We start from the raw sequence: 19935 nt of genomic DNA on the forward strand, positions 1-19935 counted from the left end.
ACCTGAAACCTAACCTTAGCCCTAATCAGAGGTCAGTGATTTACAGCTCACATAAAAGTCAGTATAAGCCTTCTGTCTTTAGGGACAGAAGATTTCATCCTAACTGAAGGCTTTCCAAGAAACTGGTTTCTAAGCCTGGAACTGTGATGATCATATTGTTCCTACGCAGCCACCCCACAGCACAGATCATAACCCACGCACCCATGGGGGTACCAGCCTTTGTCCTAAATCGCTGAACTCAACTCAGCACACTCAAACTCCTCCATCTCCAGCTGTCCCATTTCATAACTACAAGTCCAGTCTCCACCAAACTGCAGGACTCCCTTAGAGCAGAAGTTTACCTGCCAGCAGCTGGGGAGGTGCAGTCCTCACCTCCTCCTGGTACCTCCCTTTACACCTTCCACTGCTGCCACCACTGCCCAGTGAGCCCTGCATGTTGAGCTAAGACCTCACTCCTTTGGACAGCCCAGGCTTACTCAGGCCAGTTCTGTGGTCTCCGAGGAATGGAGCTTTTCCACTCTCCATCTTCTGAACCCCAGCTCCCACTGACCCACAGCCATGTCAGAAACAGCCACCAGCAACCGATCCCTTTGCTGCCACTCCCAGTTATCCCTGTGGTCCTGGCAAGAAGCAGTAATAAACATTAGACATCAATATCTGATCTTCTCTAAAAGAAATGCATACAAATTCATAAAGCACTCTTCCAACAAATGTTTTCTGTGCCTTTGTGGTATTTTTATATCCTGCAGCTCAAGTGCCTTTCTAGTGCATCATCCCATATATAATGAAATACCAGACAAGGATGTAATACTGAAACAGATGCTTCTACTACCCAAATGAATAATTTCAGCATTAATTCAAAAATCTTTAAAGCAGTCATGAGACTAACATGCAGAGGATTATTAGCCAAGGGAGGAGAAATTTAATGTATGAAGGTAAAACCAATTTTCTTTTGCATGAGCACTACATACTAAACCGAGTTTCTACAAGTCTAATATATAGTAGGTATTTTATATTACAGACATGATGGAAACTCTATGTCATACTTAGATTTTGATATCTAAAGCTAATTCATGTAAATTTCACAGTTTTGGTGCCCAAACTAAATTATTCTGAATTCAAATTTAATAATCAAACCTTTTTAATTAGATGCTGAAAGCTAAATAGGTAATTGAGTGTTGTAACTAGCTTAACTCACAGAGACTTCAGACCATGAAGGACTGAGTTCCTGCAGCCGGTCTGATGCAGAGGAGCTACCCTGGCTTTCCCTGAAATCTCTCAGCCAACTGGACTGATCTCCTTCCAGCAGTGTGCTCCCACCCCACTCAGATCTTCAAGAAGATTTAAGTTTCATTTAAATTGTCTCCTTTTCATTCTCCAGATCAGATAAAACGTGCAGCCAGAGATCTGGGATAACGATGTGCTGCTTCTCTGAAGGATGCATTTTCTTTCCTCTCCTTATCACCTTTCCCCAGCTCAGTACAAATGCATCATCAGCTGCCCATTAACCCAATCCAAAGTTAGGGGAAGCACTAATATCAGGTGTTTCAATGGACTCATGTTAGATTCCAGGGAAAGGAGATTTTATGAAAACCAAAGGGATGGTGTTACTGGTGGAGAAGGATGGTGATGCTCTGCCACCGCACAGCCCTTTCATTGCCATCCCAGTTGCGTCCCTGCTCAATGCCAAGCAAGTTTCTTCATCGAAGTAAAGAGGCAGGTAATGGCTCTGACAAATTATCCAATAGCCAGAGAAGAGCATTAGGCACAAGGACACTCCCTGCCCTCTGTGTTTAGATGAGGGACCAGAATTACAAGATGGTTTTGATTATTGGCTTCTGTCAATCAATGACAGACACAATTAGAACGACACCAAGGATAGCATGTGGTCACCCATAGAAATTACAAGGATTGATTTTTACATACCAGCACAGCAATAAATATATTATGGACCTCACATTCAAGGATACCTTATTAACTCAGTAGTCTATGCAGCAGTAAACATGAAATGGCACTGAAAGAGAAATATAATCTCCATGGATCTTCTCCTTCCCACAGAATTCTACTTCAGCATGGATTTTTTCATGTTGAACAAACATACCATGAGGCTGAAATGAGACAAGTGGATTCACTTGGAGCCCTCTTCTGCTAAAGAAATTTCAAGAAACAAGATGAGCGTGCCCTATAATTACAGACCCAGGATTAAGCCAGGCCATTTGCAGGAGATTTGTTCATTTGCAATGCAGCTCCCTCTTGACCTTCCTCCAAATATCAGCATCCAGACGCGCTGCAGTAAGCGGTTTGGTTACTCTGTCCCTAGTGGGACGGTGGGTTTCAACACAGGCATAAGCTGGAACTTGAGAACTTGCTTCCTCTTTTTTTCTGGTGTTATCTGTAAGCCAGCATGAGGATGTGGTTCTGCTCGGTACCTCTTGCTTCCTCTCCTCACCATCGCACCATCATCATGGCACTTGGAACAGCCCTTGGTACAGTGGAAGAGGGACCTGGATGAAGAAAAGGCCCCTGGCCCCCTCCCACAGGATCCCGTGCAGGAGATGCAACATACTATTTGAAGCATTTTTACACAGTCCTGCTGTCAGCATTGAGAACATGCAATGTGATGTAAGCCCATGGCTACTGTCAGTGCAGGGAGGATGATCACCTGTGTACACCTGTGCAATGCTAGTCTTCAGTGACTATAAGATGCACTCATCTCCGGCTTATTGCTCAGTTCTATTTGCTTTTGCAATGCCCAAATACCAATGGTTACTGAAGGAAGACCACAGGGGAGCACGCGGCACAGAGAATCACCAATAGTCTCCCCAGTGCTGCAGCTCCAGATGCTGTAAATCTTCCAGCAGCCAGAAGCAATCACAGACTAATTTCAGTGAGATGGGTCCCGAGGCTTTTTTTACTATTTTCTATAATCCAATGAGTAAATTCATCACGAAAAAAAAGAAGCAAACTGCACAAGGCACATTTCTAACCCGAGGAGTAAAAAATGTTGAGCACAGTGAAGACTGGAACACAACCTGCGAGGAAAGGGTGCGAGGACAAAATGCGAATGATCTGGCAGCCTGGGAGCAGCCTTAATGTCACTGCAGGGTCTTCCTGCTCTATCAGAAACTGGCTGCATTTCTAACAATGTTTACCTAATTTTGCAGTTGCAATTACTGCAAATTCTAGAGCAGGCAGAGCCCTGTCATTATTCATCCACAAACATATATCCAGTTCACTGATACACTGCACTTACAGTTGAACCAACAAAACCAGCTGGGGAGGAAGCTCTGCCAGGGCTTCGCTCTTGCTCTCCCAGAGAGGTTCAACCACCGACCAAGACACGACTGATCCCATCCTGCTTAAAAGCCCCACACCACCCCATCACCTTGCTCACCTCAAATGCGGACGCATTGTCCATGTACACTGGGGGTGCAGAGCTGACTGCTTGTGGGCACCCCCTCTCAAGAAAATTACATGCAAAATGCAGCCAGGCCACATATCCATCAGAGCACACCAGGGCAGCATCCCTCCTCACCAAAAAGAACTTAATTTGAAGGAGAGCAATCCTGTCATTTGTCACTGAATTGGAGTTTCACCATGTCTCTCTTGAATATGTGCCAAAAGTAAGAGCATGATTTATTAATTTCCTCTACATGCATCTTGTTCCCAGTTATCTTCCCAGCTATTTGACTGTTCTGGAAAGTTAAAATCTAAAAAAAAAAAAAAAAAAAAAGGAAAAAAAAAAAAGCATCTCTAAAGGTTGAAACTTTGAGCCAATTTCAACTTCAACATACATCAGAGTGGCGTATTTTTCATTCATTCCTCCTGGTGACATTTCAAGCTTTGTTACAAATCAATCAGCATTTCCAAAAGCATTTGGAGAAGCAGGAAACGATACTGGATACAAATCCTTCAACATCTATTATTCTTGCTATTTCACTCATTTTGATGGAAAGCATTTCAAAGGTTAAAATAAAAGAAGCAGAGATTTATTTGACATTCCAGGACATATAAAGGATTTCTGTTCAGTGTTTCAACAGCAGAATAAACTTTAGCAATATACATGGAATTTATTTCATGATGAACTTGGTCAAGCATTTAAAAGGACAGAGCTTGTAGTAACCTGGCACGAGATACATTTAATGCTAATAACAATATTCAGTCTGATGCAGAAATACTGAGAAATATGTAAAGTCTAAAAGTCATAAAAAAGACAGATACACGGTGGTGGTTCTGGAAGCTTCCTCCAGTGTGGCATTTATCACCTAAGGCCACGATGCTCTGCCAAAGCAAGTTAAGAACCCAAAGGGTTACTGTATTGATGTGAGGGAGCTGCTCTGAGTACCAGGAGAACTAGACCTCTGCTTCCAGAACCATGCTGACATACAGCCCGTACATCTTGGGCATTAGAACTGTAAGGTGATGGATCAAACCATGAAAGCAACTAACTGGGACTAACTGGTCTCTGTGCAACCAGCAGGGACCTGGACACCCCCGTGGCCTTCTTGGCTGCCATGATACAGACAGCATACTCTTCTGTAAGACCCCAGAAGGTGTGAAGAAGTTTGTCAGACATTCATTTTGTCCTCCCCAGAGGCACAGCTGCTTTGTCAGACATGAAGAGGAAGAAAGCAGCAAGCACAAAACTGCCTCTGCAACGCAGAACAGTTCCATGCTGCACACTCACTACTGGGTTTCAGCTATACCTTGGATGTTCACCTCCAAGAGCTGTCTTGCTTGGGAACGCATGGGTTTTGTATTCTGATCCATTCAGTCCTGCACTTTATATTAATCAAGGCCATTTTTTCTGAGGCATGTAAAGCATATATGTGAGTTAAACAAATATACACTACCTTCCAAACCTTCCAAGGCCAGAGGAGAGCTGCATTAAGGATGATACTGAAGATATTTTTCTTCTAGCCAAGTGATTTATTTTAGTGCCCAAGGAAGGAGTACTCAGCTTCTGATAGCAATGTTGATAGCCCTAGCAGTATCTTGTTAAGAGTACTCCCCTTGAAATAAACCACATCTGTTTTATCTTTCCAGTGCGATCAGGAGCAATGGCAGATGCCCTTAGGGATGTGACACAAGGAAGGGCAGTCTAGTACAGGGGCTGCCCTCAACCTGAAGCCAAACAGTGCAAGAGAAATGGTCACTGTGCTCTGCAAAGCCCCTGACACACCAGAGCCTCAGCTCTCCCTCCCCATGCCTCAGCCCTTATCTCCCTCGGCAGACCCCGAGCCATCCCCTTCCCCTCGCCCCCTTTCACCATCCCACACTGCTGCAAACACAGCAAAAGCAAACACTCTGCAACCTAAATGGAGGCTGAGCCTAAGCCTCCACAGGCAAACAGGGAAGAGTTGCAGATAAATGGCTATCTTGATTTGCACACACCCGTGCTGCCCAGGCTTTTTAATCAGACTGTAATTGCTCTTCTTTGTTTAGAAAACTCACAGGGATCAAGTATCAGTCAAGCTCGGAGGAAACCATGCCAGGGAGATGACAAGAAGGAGAAAGAAACCCTCAAACCTATAGAGCAAAGCAGCACTTGCTGCCATGCACCCACCACATACCAACCTTTTACCTACCATGTACCCACCAATGTTGCAGTGGGCACAGAGACACTCAAGAGCCAGGCTGATGCTGGGTGAGAGGAACAAACCCAAGAGTCCTGGAGAACAGGCGAGCCCTCTCAAAATTACACACCTCCCAATTTTCCCCACATCAATCCAAGCAGAAAGCAGTACCATGACAACTGGAATCCCTCTGTGTCCAGACTAACCAGCAGTGCGCTGGGAGGAGGATGGAGATGCCACATGATGGATAACTCGCAGCGCACAGCTTGTCACTCACGGTTACCATTATTCCAGGTGATGAGGAAAACTGAGTAACATGATTCTCTACCTAGGCTTATACACAGAGCCTGGGGAGCACAACAGAGGTTTCAAAGGAGGGTACTTCCTGTGAACAATAACCAACCTCTTCTCATTTTCCATTTGCTGCCATTCTTCATGACCCAGGCTGCAGATAAAGCTTTCCTCAGCCCTTGGATGATGATTGATAATGAAGCATAAAGTAACACGAGGTCATACATAATGATGCTTTAAGTTGGAAAATGGGAAAGCTCTGTTTGTATTATTTTACATAACCTTCCTAGGTCTATGGCAGCTCCTTCAACCACTGCCTCATTAATAGTTTTTAAAAATGGCATCAGAAGGGAATGCAGACAGATATTGCTTGGAAATTGAAAAGATCCATTTCTGCTTTAAGCTTTCTCTAACCTATCTAAATGTATGCTCTCATTTCCTAAGCTGTCTTTTCCCCCTAATTCAAACTCAAATGAGAAAGAAATTCAGAGTTCAGGCAAGGAAGCTCTCAATAATTTTCTTGGCGATGCCAGACCATTTAGAATTGGTATGATGTTAATATGGAAAGGATTGGATGCTTAAATTGTTTAGTAAATATATCTTTTAGAAGAGATGTAGGATTATAGTCTTTAAAGAACCTATATAGTCCTTAAGGAAACCCTAAATGCTTTTCACCAGGGTATGAATGTTAAAGCCACTACCCTAGCCTAATTTGCCTAATTACATACCTCCCTAAAATTCTCTTTATAGTTCCAACTGCACACGATAATTTCTTCCCCTCCTCTCCTAAAAATGCTGTTAATTGTCCTTCTGTGATGTTAATCAGCTGTGGCATCCAAGCCCAGACCTCATTTGTAGCCATCATTTACTTATCTCAGAGAGGTGTTAACACTGCTAGATTGAGAATTTCAGATGAAATTCAGATTTTTAATGTAAATTAAGCCACACAGCAGAGATGGAAAAGCTCAATAATTATTAAAAGCTCATTTTAGAAAAACCCAATACCTGAATTTGGCTATTTGAAATTTAGATCAAGTGACATCACACATTCGGTTAAACGAGATGTGGAACAAATCTCACAGATTATATTTTGAACACTTTGCCTGGTTTCATTTTCAATAAATATGGAAAGGAGGTGAGGGTCGTTGCTCCTGTAAGAAGGGTGCTCTTCACTCAACCATGACAAGAGCAGAAATGGGGCTCTGGCTTCCCAAGGCTGTGTCTCAAAATAACCCAGCACCACTGTAAAGGGCAGGGTCGAGGTCCAGGCGCGTGTGCAAGCAGCTCCACCACCAGCAATGGGTGACAGCAGCTCACACTTTGGAGTTAAGCAGATTCTTAGACTCTTTGCTAGGAGTAAACCCAAATTTAAAACCCCTGCACAGACGCCTGTGGCAAGTTCCTGCTTGTTTTTATATGGTTTCATCAGAGCTATTTCTGTTCCGGGATGCTATGCACATAATAATTTTTTTATTATGGAGGAAACAGCTTATTTGATCAATTTGCCCTATTTTTCTGTTCATGAATTTAGTGAGAGGTTTATCATCTGCTTGAGTTTACTAGAAATTACCTGCCAGATATAATTGCAGTAAATAAAATCTGCTCTGGAGCTCAGGCTTGTACTGCTAAAAACAAATGCTTGCAATTACTGCATGTGTGGAGCATGAGCTTAACAGAGCAAGAACACAGTCAAGCAAGGCAGTTTGTGTGTAAATGCCCCTATTCCCAGAGAGCTGGTCACCAAATTCCCTAAGGATGTTTTGATAAATGCTGCCTTCCTTTACCCTGTTCTGTTCTGGAGACAAAACCATGCCTGTGACATGCAGGGGCATCACAGCTGGCCTCTGCCTCCCCGCAGACCCCAGGCTGCTGTTGGGAGCAGGGTGTCAGTCCCCAGGGCTCTGTAAAGTGCTTGGCTGCTGGTTACTTGCTTAATGCCCTTTGATGCTTCCCTCACACAGCAAAGCTCTGATATTTTCCCTCGTATTTACTATTTTCTGTAATGTCTTGAACTGTCCGTGGCATGTTGTTAAACCAGGTACCTTCTCCTCAAAGTGTAATGCCTTTTCTGCTTGTTGGCAGGTCTGTCTCACATGGATAGGCTTGAAAAATACTCAAGTTCTGCATAAGACCTGTGTGCGACCTGACCTGCAGGAAGGGCTGTGTGGCAGAGGCCAGGCTCCAAACACAGCTGGCATCAGCAAAGCAGCCAGAAATCAGAGGAGAGAGTTGAACTTGCATTTGAAGGACAGCCAGGCAGCAGCAGGACCGGCACCAGGAAGGTGAGGCTACAGGGAGAAGTGAAGAAAGATGGGATTTGTGAGACTCAGCCTGCCTGCGTGACTGCAAGTGTGCAGATGTGTGCAGGGCACACTCCAGACAGAAATAAAACCAGCAAGCTCATGTGCCATTATCCCAGTTATTCTGCGAACCACTGCAAGAATACATTCATTATTAGAAAGTTATTTTAAATAAGGGCCATACAAGCACACAAAACCAAGGTATAGTAATAAGCACCAGTGAAAATCCAGCTTTTCTGGTTAATAAACATATTCAGACTTTCTTTACTCTTAAACCTCCTCACTCTTGCCCATTCCCTGTTTTGCAACACTATTTTAATGCAGCGGATGGAAGTACTGAAAAGGACCACACACACAAGACACAGCAGACCACAGGCACTTCAGGGTGCATTTGAGCTGTCCTCCAACAGTTCTTGTACAACTCCATGCAACGAACCGCTTCAAGGTAACCCGCGTAGTGACCTCAAGAATCAGAGAGCATCCCATCTGCAGATGTAATGATGGCATTATAAACATCCCACTGGGAGCAGGAGTATGCATGCACAGCGTCTGGCCAGCATGGGATGAGCACTGGAGGTGCCCTCATCAGAGGGAGCAGCCGAGGACACCACAGATGATGGCTTCAGTGCCAGGCAAACACCAAGGCAAAGTGAATGGCTTTCTGTTTCTTGGTGGTTTACTGTAACTGCCAGAACAATAAGCAGGGTTAATGTCTTATTTGCAGCTCTCTCACTGAGTGGTTTTCCTCATGCGATACCGTGCCCATGTCCCAGATCAGAGACTCCTACTGCCAGGCAGGCAGACACACACGCAACTGCTTTCATCTGCAGAGACACTAAAGTGCCTATCACTGTTAACCTACAGGGCCATGGCTTGACACCCAATAACATGATCCTATAAAGTAAATCCCAATTTACTGGAAGAAAAAAAAATAACATGGGATTACTTATCAGACTTTGCTTTTCCTTAGGACTGTGACACCAACTCTTGTGTGGGGAGGCAGAAGTGGATAATGATGAATCTTCTCTTATTAAGGAGAAACTTTATTTTGAGAACATGGCCCTGCATTTATCTCAACACTGTCAAGCAAAATGCACACAAGAGGAGGGCAATTTCCTACAAGTCACAGTCTGCAATTAAACAACAACAAAACTCCCTTTACTGTAATTTCTAATAAATACTGCTTTTATGTGCTGAACAGAATGACTGGAAAATACTGTGTGTACTTTACTGGCTTCCTAAAGCAAAAGCCTCAATATATATCCCACAGTAAGACACACATCTGAGGTTACATATCCCCACACCAAGATCGCAATAATGCTTTCTGCATTAAAAAATAATGAGCTTCATCTCATTTGCAGATTCTTAAGAGCACAGAATCCTATGGTCACTTGGCAATACAAATGCACATCTCATAAATAGTAAATGATAACAGAGCTCTCTTACCTTCCCACAGAAACAGGACTGAAAGCTGGGTAGTCCCACAGGGAAATGTTATTTCTTTCAGAAAGCTTTCATTTCAGAACAGCTCAAAACCCTGCCCGTATACGCTCGTTTGGGGGAAGAGAGAGGATTAAACTGGACATGTAAAATATTTGTTTCACTACTCCCATCTTGATAAATCTCTCTGGAAATCTAATCCTGTCTTATAATGGAAAAGTGCCAGAGTTCTTGGTAAAACCCAAATGAGTCATTTTTATGGGGAATCTGCACAAATGCCTGTTTCACCAAAGAGCAAATTTGGGAAGCATCTACAGCTAAACTCAATATAGCAGCTCACAGAACTGGGTGTCTAAAGGCAGCTGCAACCGGAGAAATGAGATCTGCAACACAAAGCTTTGCCAAAAAAAAGTAGTCTTCTCTATTTTCCTCCTTTCTTCATAATATATTTGTTCATTTTCTTTCATAATAAAAACCCCACAGAACATATAGTCCCTCATTATGGATGTGTGTGTTCTGCCAAAGCTGTGGTCCAAGGATGAGGTTGCTGCAGTAATGTGCCCAAGACATCAAGAATAAATCCATTATTTGATTTTAAAAACACCCCGCAACTTTAAAGAAAGGCCTTTAGAATTTGATAGGAAACCTATTAGATTTTACAGGAGCAGGATCTACAGAACCCGCTTTTACAGCCATCTTTTAATTCCTTAGTGAGAGACAAAATGCTCTGTTAAGTTCTACTAAATGCTTTTAAAAATGCACAGGAAGTCAGCCTTTTCACTTACACCTTCATTCAGAGCTAAGAACATACTAAATGTACTTTGCAGACTAGCAGGGTTGGGTCATTAACCAGTCCCGGGCTGGCAGCTCAAAAGCTTTGGCTTCAACTCTCAGCCCTGCCACAACTTCTTATCTGATGTTGGCCAAATACTCTAGAGGTGATTGCTCACCACAAGCAAGACAGCCTCTGACTCTCATGTATGATGCTGAAATACATATAACAAAGTCACTGATGGAGTGCTAACTGTCTCTATCCCTTTAAATAAAAACTTAAAACCTTAAATAAACTGTAAGCACAGCAGGAGCTGGAGGGGCTGTCGGAAGCTGCAGGAGCCATGGCTGGCCAGGGGCAGAGGAGATCTGGAGTCAACCACAGCAAGCTGTGGCTTGGAGAGCTCCTCCTGCTCCCAGTTTCAGCACTGCAGCCCTTCGGCTTTGTTCCTTGCATTCATTCCTGGAACACTTATCTAAAAGCAGCACATTCTCTTCAATTGACTTTACCTTATGGAAAAAATATCTTTTAAGACTAACAGCTCTTTTTACAGAATACTTGCATTTATTTAGTAAAATAATTGGAAAAATGCTCATACGTTAGGTACAAAGTCATTTCCTAAGGCAGATGTTTTTAAAGTCGGATGAGAACAGCCTGAGAACCTGTCACTCTCCCACAGTTCCCACTGAATGTCAGCAACAGAAGAAAAATAAACCATTGTTTCAAATTATTATGGCTGAAAGAACCCATATTTTTGTTGTCAAAGTCTTAAATTGACTCTGCTGTGATGCTCCATATGGTCTCTGCTCCAGATTACAAGATCACATATATTCAAATTTATCCATTTGGGGTTATATCCCTACAGCTGGCATGTTGGAAGACCCATGCTCCAGTGAGTGACCAGCTGTGAGCTGCTCTGCCATGAAATCATACGGCATTTTAACATGGTGTGAAAGGAAGAAGGAGGTTCAGAAGGCTTTGCTCTTCTATGGTTGGTAACATGGGGAAGAGGTTCTGCATGCATTAATAGCCCTGAATTGCATTAATAAATAGCAACAGCCTCGTTTTGTAAAGGAGGAGCAGTGGGGAGCAGGAGGGCCGGGTGCCTGTGGTGTGCTGGTGTCCTGCAGCACAGGGATGGACCCCGGGTATGAGAGGGTGAGTGTGCAAGAACCAGGCTGTCCTGCTGGAAATGTGATGGGCACGAGATTCAACGCTGAGCAAAGTCCAGGCCTTGTGGAACTGCTGCTGAGTATATATAAAACTTCTGATTCCAAGGGGAACTGAATTACACTCAGCGTGTCGGCAAAGCCTATCAGTCCAATTTCCTCCCTGTGAGAGCAGGACAGAAACACAGGATTTTGGATCTTTGTAATTCAACACTTTCAAACAATTGGGGGTGCCTCTAATTACAGCCTGAGACAGTGAAAAAGTGGTTGGGTGTTTTGCAGAGGTTCTGTCCTTGCTCAGTGTCAGCCAGGCACGATGACCTGAAGTCAGTGTGATTTACTTGGGGAGAAAATGACTGCTGTTACTACACAAATCTTTCATTGACAGCACTGCATTCACTGCCAAGTTCAACTTTAAAGGTTCCCCTTCCAAAATACACGTGAGGTACATATAAGAAATTGTTATGAAGCATTCCCTCTTCTCCAAACACTTGGCACACTGCAATGTCTCACTTCCACTAGAACTATTTCTCGTGCCCTTTAACTAAATCCATTCTCACCCTTGTAGTAGAAACAGTCCCAAACAGTGCCATGACCAGCCTACTTCGGGGCTCCCGGACCTTTCAGTGCAAGAGGATGTAGCTCAGCTGATTAAATCTGTACTACAGACAGGAGGACACTTTAATGTGAAGATCAAGGGAGCAATCACTCACCTGAAAATGTCTAGATGCCCTCTGGACACTGGAGCTCAATTCTACTGTCTAAGCATGTTTGCAGCGTTTGTGCATGGAAAATGTAATGCACAAAGAAAAGCTAAATTAAAGACTTGAAGTCAGGTGCTATATAACATGAAGCACCCAACTCGTTTTTACACTCAGGTTGCCACTTGGGTTGTACTTGCTTTGCTATAAACCCAGCCCAGTTCAACTTTTCTGGCTAACTCTAATTAAAAGATAAGTCACTGATATCAAGACAGCATGCGTATCCAGGTTAGACCAAAGATGTATAATACCTGCTTGGATATTGATGCTGTTATTAATTTATGTAGGACACACAGCACTAACATTGACATTTATAATGTGTTTGGAGTATTAGACAAACAGAAGGATTTTTGCCTGCTTAGCATTACATATTATGCATCTGTCCTACACCGTGCCAGCTTTCCCTGCCGCTGGATTTTCACAGTGGTAGGAAATAACAGGGATAAAGAGATTAAAAAGCAATGATTTTCTGTAAAGCCTTACAGGACATGTCTGCTATGATCTCAGCTTACTCGCCGCATCTACACCAGAAAAACACTATCGTAGTAGACACATTCATGGATTAAATTCAGACAAGTGTGTAAAATAAATATTTTGCTTATAGCTTCTTCACACTTTAAAATATTCTCTGTGATTATAATAGCTTCTGAAGTCTCTTTCCGATGAGGTGAACTGCAGTTCAGAAGTTAAAATCAGGGACCTCCCCTGGCTCTGGTGCAATCTAAAGGTCACGACTGAAGTATGGTGTTTAGCAATTCCAAATAATTGTATCCAGACTTCAAACGTACCGTGCTTTGTCATAGCTGTCACCTAAGGTCAAACTCAATTTAGATTATATTTATATTAGTATTAATAGAGCTACAGTTCAAGCTAAGCCATGCAAAATACAGTTCTCCAACTGCTCCCTGTGCTGCTTCCCATGCTGCAGGGACTACAACCCTAACAGGCAACAGAGGGAAGTTCAAAGGCTGTGAATCCTCATTTCACAGCAGCACAATAGCTCAACAGCTCAGTTGCGGTCATGCCCGTGTCTGTAACAGACCCAGCACTGGAACCAACACCTCCTGAATCACAACTCTAGAGAACAACCACAAGGTCACTCATCTGTCATCTTCCTCTGTGCTCATCCCTTGCCCATTTACCAAACTCAGGAGCCTGAGACACCAGATGCTGTTTTGTCTGAGCCACATGGAACCCCTGGTGCACCATCCATCGCTGCACTAATGTGAGCATAAAAACTGTCACCCATCATATTCACAAGGGAGAAACTCTCTGCCGTGGAGATGAAGCAGCACAGCAATGACAGTGGGTATGTATCACCTACACAGGGACTGCAGATTTTCTATGAAATGCCGTTACTGGACTTTTTTTACTGTATCTGCTTTATACTTCATACCTATGTGCCTTTCCCATGCATCTTTTTCAGAGCAGTGATGCAACCACAGCACCTCTGCCAGCATCACCCCAGAAGCACTCTTTATTTTGACATGCAATGTTCAAACGTAAGTGAACTTCTCAGCAGGGACCTCAGAATCACAGTCTGGCTTTGGGGGAGCTGAATCTCCAGGATTAAGTTAGTTCAGTCAACATATGCTCAACCAAATGCAGTGCAGCATCTTCAGTTCTACCTTCCTCGCCTCCTTTTGTCATAAAGAACATACAGTTTTATACCATACTTGTAATTAAGTCTTTTTAACATTAAAACCAGATGGCATTTGAATTTAAAATTATTTCTATTAAAAATAGAAATATTACTGTAGTTACTGTAATAGAATGCTACTCAGCCCCCCAACACACACAAGGTCATAATTTATTAATATAGTGTACAGATCCCAAAACTGCCATTGTATCAGTTGCTCATGAGTACAAGATATTTGCTGTGGATCACAGATTCTTTTGAGTAAAATGCATCCTGTAATTTACAGCAGCTTCAGATCCTTCCCCACACGTGGGAAGGATAAAGCAACCTGCTTTACCTTCACACTTTCCAAGCAGACTGAATGCTCAGTCTTACTAAAAAGTGCCAGACAGACACGTGCAACTTCTTCCTGCAGGATGCGAAGGTGGCACCAGGTTCAGTCTTCCCCACACAACTTGCACAGAGCCAGTTCCTCTGTGTGCGCTGGCTGGGATGTCAGCAAAACCCCTGCCCAGGGCACCCCTGGGACACCAACTGCTTTTTGCTGTATAGAAACCTATGTCTCTGAGGTAGATGAAGAGCAATAAAGGCTGGTTTTGTTGTTTGTTTCTTTTTTAACATGCCACTATACAGCAAACATAGTCAAGCTTTTGCATCACTACCCACCTGAATGTTCAAAGGTTCCCCTAGGGTTTACATACTGCAGAGGATTTTCATGTATTTTATATCGATTTGAGGAAAAAAAACCCAAACCAAACCACAATAATTGAGATGCCATATTCAGATGTTAATACACAGAAATACTGAGTGAAAGAAATATTAGTTTTGGTCAAAAAACATCCCATTGGGGATTTCTCTCTAACAGAACAGGTCTTTAGAGCTACAGATGTCAGCTCAATACCTCATCAGGTCCATGAGTTTCAAAGTTAATTTCACACTAAGCAGGTTTCTAAAAAGCCACAGGAAAAAAAATACACTTAAAAACAAATACTGAATTCTGTGACATGGCCAAAATATTCTTCATAGAGAACTAGGGGGGAGGAAAAGGGGAAAGAAAGTGGTTTCTAATCTGGACATACTGAAAGAGGCAGCTGAACTAGGTGGGAAGGAATAGTTAGTTACTTGGTATCACAAGCAGCTCTAAAATTGACCCAGGATTTCTGTCTGCTATAAAGGTGCTGCAGACATGCCTGGCAAACCCAAGTCAGTGGCATCAACAGCAGCTGGACTGAGCACATGGGCTGCATGTCCATCCATAGGTGCAAACCAGAACAACTCAGACTTGGTTGCAGTAACTGGAAAGAATGATGTCAGCCTGTTTGTACAGCGTAGGCTGTACTAAGAGTCCTTTAATGCCTCAGCTGCGAGCCTGGGATTCAAACACAGGTTTGCTTCTGTCCAGTCCCCTGAGCGTGGTCACTGCCACTCACCCAGCTGTGCACAAAACACCATCAGGGTGTTTCTCTTCCACACTGCTCCTCTGACGCATGTGAAATCTACGGCAGCTCTTCAACTTTGGTATTTCTGCAGAGAGCCACAACAGGTTTTTCTATGAGAGAAACTTTTGTAATAACTTTATTACTCTCGTAAAGAAGAACTGTATCTCAGGTACATGCTTAAGACTGCATAAAATGTCAATCTATTCAGGCCCTGAAGCTAGATGATGAGACTCCAACCTTTCTCCCAGAGACAGAAACAACTACTTCACATCCTGTTCATATAGAATTGCAAATTCAACTCTTCAAGACTTGTGTAAGGCCTACTTCTCAGAAACCTGCATGCTCATGCCTCTCTGCACCAGGATAGTTGAGAGCACCAGGATAGCTGAGAGCAGCAGGTTTCCGACTGACTGAATACAGAGCATCACTTCTTGTGTCAAAAGTCATGAAGAAATGTTTTTATGGGTGTTCATACATTAGCACATGATAGGAATTCAGTGGACAGGGATTTTGTGCTCTGTGTGCTATCACTTTTACTCTTGGAATAAAAACAAATTATATGCTTGCAACAGAAGTCTTCAATTGTCTTTATGGCACTCCAGCTTTCTAAGAAGCTTTGGGGGGTTCCTAGCAAAGTGATGAAATGAGATTAGAGTCCCTCTTCATGAAACATTCACACAACAGATCCTGTGGGAAAAGATACATCAACCAACAGGAAAAGCTTCAGAATTAATAATACATAAGAGAAGGGAGACGGAATAGTGTGCGAAACGACTGACCTGCTTTAAAAATACCGTCTGGTGTCATTTTAGCTCCTTATTATAGAATTCCCTACATGAAGACATCCAGATGCTCTTATCTGACTCCAGATTGACAGTTGTCAATAGAAGGAAGGGCGAATCACAGTAAACCTTGCTACTGAAGAACTAATTAATCTCTCAGGAAAAAAACCCCAACATGCCATTCCAATCAGCAGGTAGAAGGATCCTTCCAGGTCAAAACAAAGACTCAAATTCCCGGGTTTTGTGTAGCAGCACCATGGTGATTGGTGCAATTGCTGTTCACACCGAGTTGCTTTTTGTAGCCTGTATACACATGCTCACATCCACACTTTTGCACCTGCAATCACTTACACCATTTGTGCATGCAGTTATTATATCTGCATGCATAAATGGGAATGCATTATGCAAATAACCAGTTATTGATGTAATTGGTCACTGGCTTACACAGTTACTGGCAATTTGCATGTGCAGTGCTGGTACCTTTCTGAATAAATCCAGCACACTCATGCAGTTTTGAAAACACATGCACAGCATCTGAATCACTGCGTGTAAGGAGAACCTAGCAGTGCTTAATGTGGCTGACAGAGTGTCACCTAAGCTAAGAAACCTGGTGACCCAAAATGCAAAGTGTAAAACCTCTCCCTCCACCTGACTTACAAATAAGCCTTCAGCAATAATCATACTTTTCTTCCAAAAATTTCAATTTCATACTGATTAGGAGCTATTACTTGGGACACAAGGCAACAGATTTTCACCTGACCAGCAGCAAGCCTGTTTTCTTTTTAGTGGTGCCCCTTCTACCTGTCATTCCCACTTTATATCACTTCCCAGTTAATACTTCTTTATGGAAAGGCTCATCAGAGTCCACAGCATAGTTCGGGGCAATGGATTATGCAGACAGTCTGGACATTAAGCAGCTTAATGGCAGCATGCCTGCTCTGGAGAAAAGAGGCAGTGACATGCATGGCAGGTCACCAAGAGCTGTATTGTTTTATTATTATCCAGCCTAAGTTATTTAGACCCTTTCAAAGGTTTAAAGGCCTGGTTCCCAAAGTGTCAGGCACTGCACAGGTACAAACCAGCACACTGGACTCTGTCCCAGAGGTGCTGTGTACTGAGGGGGCAGTAAACAGGGGGAGAGAACACAGTAATGGCAGCAAACATCATACCTGTTCCACAATACTTTTGGAGATGGAGATGAACCAGGAAAGCAAAGAGAATGGGGGAATAAGGGGATGAAGCCAGAGGGCACAGAAAGAGAGGGGATGAGAACAGAGAGGCAATCAGAAAGAAAAATGGCCAGTCCAACAGTGGAAAATCTTGTATTTTCCTGGGAACTTCTTTTTCAAGGCCATTTGAGGAGTGTTTGGGAGGGTACTCAGTTCTGCCTGAATACTGGTGATGAGAAAGTACTTGCATAGACTGTACCTCAAACAGTCCATAGGAGACGACACAGAAAGGAAAATCTGTTCCCCTTCCCCTTAGTCCAAGAGGTCCTGCCTGCAGCAGCTCCCCCTGGAGATGTTGCTACCTTACAAATACCAGGCTGGGGGAAAAAACACTTCTGCTACTCTTTACTGCATAAAAACCTTCATTTGCAGTCTCTAGGAATGAAAGACTTTTTAATTTCCATCTCAACATTATTCTCATTCCCAGTGTTTTAATGTTGTGAAAACTGCCTAGAAACAAAGACACCAGCTTAAGACTGTAAAATTTTAATGCTTACTATATTTTGCTTCCTTTTTGTTTGCATGTAGGTTTTAGATCCATCAGATTTATGCCTTTCAAGCTTTTCAATGCAGTCAGAAGGAACGAAACCTTTTTTCTTGGGTGTTTTTTTCTTTTAATGAGGCTGGCATTTTCTTACTAAGTATCATTCTAGAAGCTTGAATTTCAAGAAAGACATGAACTACCAGTCAGTATCCCTACAAAACTACAAGGGTTTGCAGCACTCCCAAAATACTGACCCCACCAGGCAGCCCGATGAGGTGGTCAGTGCAGTGGTGGGGTACTTACATGGCTGTACAGGGCCTTCTGTGCCTCACCCTCCCAAACCACCCCACTCCAGATGAGAGTGCACTATGGAAGATGAACTGTGAGCACTTTGGGACTCCTTAGACCTTGGAGGTCAAAGATGGGGAATGAGATTTAACTACTACAAATAACCACTGTAAGAGGACAAACTTCACAGGACCCACTATCAGAGCTTAGCATATGGCTTGTGTGGTGATGAGTTAACTGTACCTGATACTCTCCTCATGACAGATGCTATTCCAAACCAGGCAATTTGTAGATGTCTTGCTCTGGCCAACATCTGGGTGCACCTGTATGTGCCCAGTCCTGCAGGGCTGGTCTCTGTGGGGCTGCACCTCTGCTTGCTGGCTGTGTCTGACATCACATAGACAAGTACCAGAAGTTGCAGAGGTCACCGTTGGGAGCAGGGTCCTGATACTCCACCGAGTTCTATGCAGAATGGATGCTCCACAATGAGCCAAGGGGACTGTTTGCCACGGCACAGCCATAACAGCTTTTCAGCACTTTAAATCCACCCACAGAACTTGTCTCATTTGGAAAAAAGCTAGTATTTCAGAAAGCACAACTTTCTAAAACAATCTCCCCCATCTCATCACACTATGCCTTATCTCCTCTCCCTCGTACACTACAGCCACTGTCCAGGCTCAACCCTCCATCTGCACAGCAGACCACTGCCCATGACACCAAACTGCATCTCCTCACTGTGCTGCATCAGACAGTTCAGCAAGCCCAGCCCTTCAATCTCCCCAGCAGGGACTTCCTGAATCTCCTGCCCAGTGAAGAAAGGCTGCCCTTCTGTGGTCCCAAGGAGTTTCGAGGAGCGTGATGTACATGGGGCCATGCAGGCAGAGGGCTGGCAGCTCATCTACAGCTGAGCCCTCCCTGCGATGCCTCTCCCCTTCACTCCTGGGCACAGCAGTCCCATCCCTACCCACAGGCAATGCAAGGTGATGCTCATCCCAAAAAGACACCGTTCTGCACCCGCCAAGCGCACGCAGGTGGCAACCACTTGGGGTTCGAAGGTGTGAGCTCTGGTTTAGAAGCTTATTCGTGATCATTTCACAAGTTCCTTATGAATCCTGGCAGAGAAAGGGGTCTGTTGTGCGTGTAATTTAAAATAGTGAAAGCCTGCAATGGAGACAGCATCGCCTGCAATGACAGACATGTGTTTAGCTGCTCATGAAAATTAAATACAGAAACCACTTTTCCCCTAGCAAGCCTCTTACAAACCTACAGCTCCCTTCTGCTGCTGAAAGCATACAGGACGGCTTCAGCAGCACTCCTGATAAAACCAGACAAGCCCCATGAGCAATGGCATTGTTAGTGTGTGTAAAAAATAAAGCACAGACAGCTTGGTCCCTTCCAACCCAAACTGTTCTATGATTCTCTGATTCCTCCCAACACTATTCCCTGTTAAAAAACCATGAGGGGACACAGCTTCTAGAGGCTGCTGATTCTTCCTGTCTCTGGGGCAAAAGCAATTTTGGCAGAGAGGTGCAGGATGATTGCATGCCACTGACACTATGCGAAAGGATGGATCTCCTCCACTGAGAAAGTGAGAATAAATTCCCTGCCTGAAACAGAAGGACTGAAGCCATTCAAAACGCAGCAGATTTTCCAAGAAGCATCCGGTGTTACATTACTTCCACATCAGAAATAAGCGATAGGTGGGGAAAGTAACACCCGGACTGAGGAGAACAGACTCTGTAGAAGGAAAAGTGGCTTTTTGGAT

General features: G+C 43.6%; 1 long non-coding RNA gene across 1 annotated transcript in view; it reads right to left on the minus strand.

Annotated features, from left to right (window-relative positions):
• Window positions 1-18545, minus strand: part of LOC133217019 (uncharacterized) — a 35070-nt gene extending 16525 nt beyond the window's left edge. The window contains exon 1 of the long non-coding RNA XR_009726793.1: window positions 18414-18545. This is a non-coding gene — a long non-coding RNA (uncharacterized LOC133217019). The remainder of the gene's footprint in view (window positions 1-18413) is intronic.
• Between the last annotated feature and the right edge of the window lie 1390 nt (window positions 18546-19935).

This window comes from Neopsephotus bourkii, unplaced genomic scaffold (genome assembly GCF_033783945.1).
Source record: "Neopsephotus bourkii isolate Nb327-2 ecotype Australia unplaced genomic scaffold, CSIRO-AGI_Nbou_v1 NB_1080, whole genome shotgun sequence".
Classification (NCBI taxonomy): Eukaryota; Metazoa; Chordata; class Aves; order Psittaciformes; family Psittacidae; genus Neopsephotus; species Neopsephotus bourkii.